This window comes from Syngnathus typhle, linkage group LG10, assembly GCF_033458585.1.
Source record: "Syngnathus typhle isolate RoL2023-S1 ecotype Sweden linkage group LG10, RoL_Styp_1.0, whole genome shotgun sequence".
NCBI classification, from domain to species: Eukaryota; Metazoa; Chordata; class Actinopteri; order Syngnathiformes; family Syngnathidae; genus Syngnathus; species Syngnathus typhle.
The window spans coordinates 7,935,156-7,941,291 of record NC_083747.1 but is presented as its reverse complement, the minus strand read 5'-3'; positions in this window follow the sequence as shown (position 1 = coordinate 7,941,291).

The window sequence follows — 6,136 nt, the reverse complement described above, 5'->3', positions numbered from 1 at the left end:
TCGATAAAATATTTGTATTTGGCAAGAAATAATGGAAACTTTTAGAATCCAAAAATCTGTCCCTGAAATCTTTTCATCATTCTAAAATTCCCAACAGTTTTGCATGTGTAATAATAACACATATGTATACTTGCAACACTACCAATAAATTTCATTCACAGTTAGTTTGTGGTCATTGTCATTGTCTGTGTATATTTGAAGCCAGGAGAATTGTGTGTGACGTTCCACAGTGACAATAAGGCCTCCATATTTTTGCAAAGCTCATCAATCACTTTAAAGGCCCTGTGAAGTCCCTCTGTTAAAAAAAAAAAAAAGCTGTATTCAAGAGGTTATTGTTTTTGAAAGAACTCATCGAGGGGTCTAAACATTTTGTGGACTGATTAAAGTAAGGTTTAACAAATGAACACTAAACACAAAAATGCAATGTTTTATTTCTGCACCAATTCATATTTATTCCCTTTATTTGATAGTTTGTTTACTGACTGCGTTCATTGAATGGCAATAAAACAAGTAAGTGTGCATGCATTGCGGAAAGAGAGTGGGCAAGAGGCACGAGAGGGAATTCCTCCCTGCTGAAGATTCAGGAAGCAACAGCCTGGGGCGGAAGCGAAAACAACTTCTCTCTCCAAAGCAAATCATTTAGAGGTTCCTTTGAAAAAGGAAACCGCCTCACACTGTTCCTTTGTTAGATCCACATGCTTAAGGAACTACATTGTCTACATGCAACTGAAATCAGCTGAGTGAAAAAAAAATTCGGGAAAATTCATAAAGTGTGAAACCTTGACTGTAATTTCACCTTTTTTTAGGCGGGCGAATATAAAGAGCGAGTGAGGCGTAAGAAAAATATTGTTGCTCTGTGGGATGAGGTTATGTAAGACTTTAGGTTGTCAAAACTAAAAGCTGCAAATAAAAGCAGATCAAAAATAGAACATATTTATGCAGTCGTGAGGTTTCATTTGCACATGAAGATCTTTTAGAACCTCAAATCTTCTTGCTATAAATTAGCACTGCTTATAATCACTCTGTAGCCTGGCTACAAGTTTTGAAAATTGCCCAACAAATTCTGCCATGATCAAAAAAATTGCTAGGATGTGGGTGTCCATGGTTTGGTTATCAGCCAAGAATGTTTCCTACTGTATTCAAAAGATAGACCTGTCAAGCAATAAATAAACTGTCAAAAAGAATTCTCGCAGTGTGAAATTGACGCACAAAACATCACGCTGATTATTGACCACCTCCAGAGTAAAGTTTTTTTCTTTCCCACAGACATGATTCCATTCTCATCACTCTCACTTGCTTTGCAGTGAGGCTGGATGTAAACTGCAAGTCCAAGTGACCATTTCAGAATTTGTGAACATATGAAATAAACCCACACGTGTAGATGGCCAAATATAGAATGTTAACATCTACATGTGTCAATATCAGGCAGCTACAATATGATTATTTTCTGATTGAACAATATTGTTTTAGGTCAGTCATTTATTCTCATACATTTGTTTTGGTGCTGTACAGTATTGCTAATCTTACACACCGTGGACTTGTGTTGACATTTACTACTACTACTACTAATAATAATAAAGATTATTATTATTATCATCATTATTATTATTGCTCATGGGAGTTTTGTGTCAATGTAAAGCATATTGCAAAAAAGCAACATTGTGTTGGCCTGTTTACAAAAAAGGCAGCGTTCAGCCAATGGTAAAAGCGTCACAGTGCTGTGTGCAATTTGATTAAGAGACTTGTTTCAATGCAAATGTACCTCAAGTATGCTATATTGAAATGTGTCTATTAATAAAAAAAAATACACAGTAAGTCCGCAGCGACTTTCGAAATACACTCTATGAGACCAGTACAGTAAAGCACTCAAGATATGACCCAAGGCATTGCAAGATCTGCAGCCAAATGGTGAAAATGACACAATGCACGGAGTGTTCTGCAGATAAAGATGCAACAATGTTTTGCTTATCTCCTAGGACACCAGCGTATGCAGTGTGGGTGTGTGGACTAGACATGCTTGCCTGTTCATTGGCTTATCCTCTTAGTAAAGCTATGCAGCTGCTGCAATGTCTTGCTAGCTGTGGTATACTCCCCCACATGTAACCCATTTCTCTTTTTCACTCGCTTACTCACTCGCAGAAAAATGACAGTCACAGTCGCCATCCCACTCACTCATTATTGCTTTTTACCTCGCATAACCAACCACCTCTCCAAGAAGCTTTCAAGCCACCCCCTCCTTCAATACAACCTGGTTGGCAAAATCACCTAAAAACATTGAGTGGAAATTTGGTGAAGTGTTGTCATGCGTTTGAATTTGGGATGCAAAATTGTGAGTTTTGCATTTAGGTTTGTCCACCCAAAACAAGTAATATTGTCATAGCACTAGTACAACGTACAACATACAATGGTGATTGTCAAAAAGTATAACACAACTGATTATTAAATGAGAATGATTTTGTTCTGTTTGTTTCCTTAATTCTTAAAAAGGTATTGACTTCTTTCTAACTCAAATGGTTTATGTTGTTGTGAAAATGAAGTAATATAAATAAATAAAATACAAATCAAAACAAGTATATAGCCAGCAGGTTTTTTTTTTGTTTTTTTTTTATATATGACGTTTACCACAAAAATGAGCTTCTAAACAGGCATTTAAACTTTAATTTGTCTGTCGTGATTTTGGCATGGCTGTGCGACATGTTATCAATCTGGGAAATAAGTTGTTAAAGGTTTCTAAATGCATCAAAAGATGACTTAGGATAACTCATTTGTATGCAAATGTCACACTGCTGGCAGGAAAACAAAATATCAATTGGCAGATCTGCCTCATCGTCTGGAGATGTGGGCTCAAATCTCTGTTGGAACATTTTTGTGTGGTTTTTGCATGTTCTCATGTGTGCCTGTGTGGATTTTCTCGGGGTTATTTTTGTTTCTTCCCACACTCAAACCATGACAAGCTTCTATAACAGCAATAATTGACAAGTTTGTTGCTTGTCATTTGAATTTGACAAAATTTACATGAAAGGTTATGTAATTCTGTACTCTCTCTCTCTTGACTGGAAGGGTCAGTTAAGGTTGTCTACAGTGCCATCTGTTGGTCGTTGTTAGCATGCAGAATTACTGTCAGCATTTGCTCATTTCAGATCTAATAATTGATTTTTTAAAACATCATCCAAGTTAAATAAGTGTGTAACTGACTCCAGATGATGCATGAGAAGAAAAGTGACGTTAAAATTACATAACCCATGCATGGTCACATATTATGACACAGGAATTTTGAATTCATGCCAATCAAGCAGATGGGCACAGACGCAATTTTAAGACAGACATGCACGCAAGCACAATTCAAGAGTGGAGACAAACCAACCAGATGGAGTGTGCAGCTGACTGTAGGGAAAAACTGAGGATAATGACATGCACCCCCAAGATGGCAATGATTAAAAGCAAAAGCGGGATTCAAATAAAGAGTGACGATATATTACATAATCAGGGATGCACAAAACAATTTCGGTCTAGTTTTCAAAGGAGCACCAATCATTGCATCTGAACAGCAGTATTAATAATGACTCAGCATCTGAGTACACAAATGCAATTTGGCTTTATCGCCCTAAAATCCCCCTCTGTAGGGTGCCAAGGGATATTCTACATTATAATTTCAACATACTGTATACTGGCATGGTTTGTCGTCTTTACAGCACACGTTTGGTTGTCGGATGAGTTCTATTTCTTAGTCTTTAGCACCCTCTACTGGCCGTTATTGGTAAAAGAACTCTCACAGCAATATGTGCCTCAGTTTTTATTTTAAGTAAAATGACGAGACTAAACAGAAAGTATTGTGTCATTTGAAAATGTCTCATCGCAATTCAAGATTAAAGGTGGAGAATTGATTAAACTATAGCAATTATTGTGTTGCTCATATAGGGTTCAGTGTAGTTTTTATATTTGGAAAAAACGAACTTAAAATTCAAACAAAACGGTTGTTTGGCGTCAAATTCAACATCCTAGTCAATCATGTCAAAAGTCTGAGTAGGCCTATATATTTCAGACTATATCACACAGAATTGTAATAACAGAACAAACTAATGGCCACTAGATGGTGATAAAAGCTAGAATATTTTTCTAAAGATGAAACTGCAGTCTATACGTCCATTTTCACACTAAGCCGTGACCAATAAGTGATTAAAATCCAGAATTAGGAATTGGCCTAATTTATTTGCATGGCAAGTCACATACCAACCTCTCAGTCATCACCATAGAACAAACTTATCAAATTTTATGTTTTGAACAAAAAATAATAATACGGACACAGATGGATGTTGGCAATCAAAATGAATAGAAAGCCATGTAAAAATCAGTGACAGTTGCCCTTTAAACAATATAATGAAAAAAAACTCACCGCATTTCTCACTGGTTTTACGAGCTTCTGTTATTTACTATAGTGTGCATTGTCTAAAGCATAAATAAGTCAGTTTCCACATAGAAATCTTAATTGCCCAAAACTAAAATTAACAAGCCATAACAAATGAATGCATCATTACTAAGCTTCAACAATACCCAGAGAATGAAGCAAATAATTATATTAAAAGTGAAGCTTATGGAGATGAAAGCAAAGTATGGTAATTGTCTAAAAGACAAAAGAATGTGTTCATGGGTGGGATGGGGGTTTGCAATTATCAAGGCCGCAGACAGTGACATGATCAGAGAGGGATAACTAACAGCAAGCAAGCTTAGTGAAATGGGATGTAATTTGAACAATAAATATGGAATTGTATTAAACATAAAAATAATAATAATGTCATCTTATTTCGGAACATGCTAATTATGTAAACCATAATGAATCTGTTGAATTGATATCTCCCAAAAAGATTTACTGGCGGCTTGAATGCCCCCCCTTTAAATGAATTAATTAGGATCAGTAATTACTGTTTATATTGTCCTTAATGAGCCCAAAGGCAAAAAACTTCACTCAACCAGTGTGGCCCAAGAACACTATGAACACACCACTGAAAATGAAATAAAACAGATTACACATTTCCATGCTAAAATCGCTCATTATAAGCAGCAGCGTAACACGTGTAAACTCAGGACACCGCATCACAAACCCAAACCATTTTATTTAGATTTTCTCTTTGGGTCTGTCTGTCATCTTGATCTGGCATTTATAGCTGATATTTTGTCAAATCATCATGCTAGAAGTACAATAGTGCTTCATTATCACAGTAAATGTCTGAAAGGAAATGTGAAAAGTTCATCAGGTATTTCAATCAAATGTGCTTGAGTGACGTGCCAAAGTCTCCCCCTTGGGAATTTTTCTGTTTTTATTTGTGCAAATGTGAGTCTTTCTTTCTCTCTTTTTCTTTCTCTCTTTTTCTTTCTCTCTTTTTCTTTCTCTCTTTCTTTCTCTCTTTCTTTCTTGGGTTAATTTAAATTGGATTTCCACATATTTTACTCACGCCTCACTCATGCATGATTCTCGCGTCCATAAATCCATGTATAATTGACATTTTTATTGATCGTTGACATACACCTACAGCACAACATTGTGATCACTCGTACAGCTAATGCATCCAATAAAAGAGCTGTATCAGAAATTCTGCACTTATGGGATTCAGAGGCATGACATTCATGCAAAAATAAAAAGAAACACGAGCAAACAGACAAAAAGGGACACTTAACTTGAAGGGCGAGCTAAGAAATGATGGCAGCAGGCGTATACAGATGTGTACACTAAGTGAGGTGAACAAAGACAAGCTAATAGAGAGTCTCCAATGTTTCCAAGTATGTGCTGGTGACACATGCATGCACTCGCGTTTTTAACTGTCTTGTTCGAACATCTCACTCTTCAGGTGTAGATTGTGTCCTGAGAGACTACATTGCATGAAAATGAGATTTTGCCACCTTTATCTTTTTACTTGTAACACATTATGAATACACATAATGTTTTGTTTTACTTTACAATCAAAGAACAATGCTCGATAATATGTTTTAATTGTAAAAATATATAATTGATGTCATTACTTTTTGTGTTGCCTGAAAGTAAGGCTATTTCTTTTTGGACAGTTACATTCTGTTATATGGCTTTCTGGTAAGTTTTGATGAAATATTAACAGCTTGGGCTAGCTTGGGCTGTATAAATGGA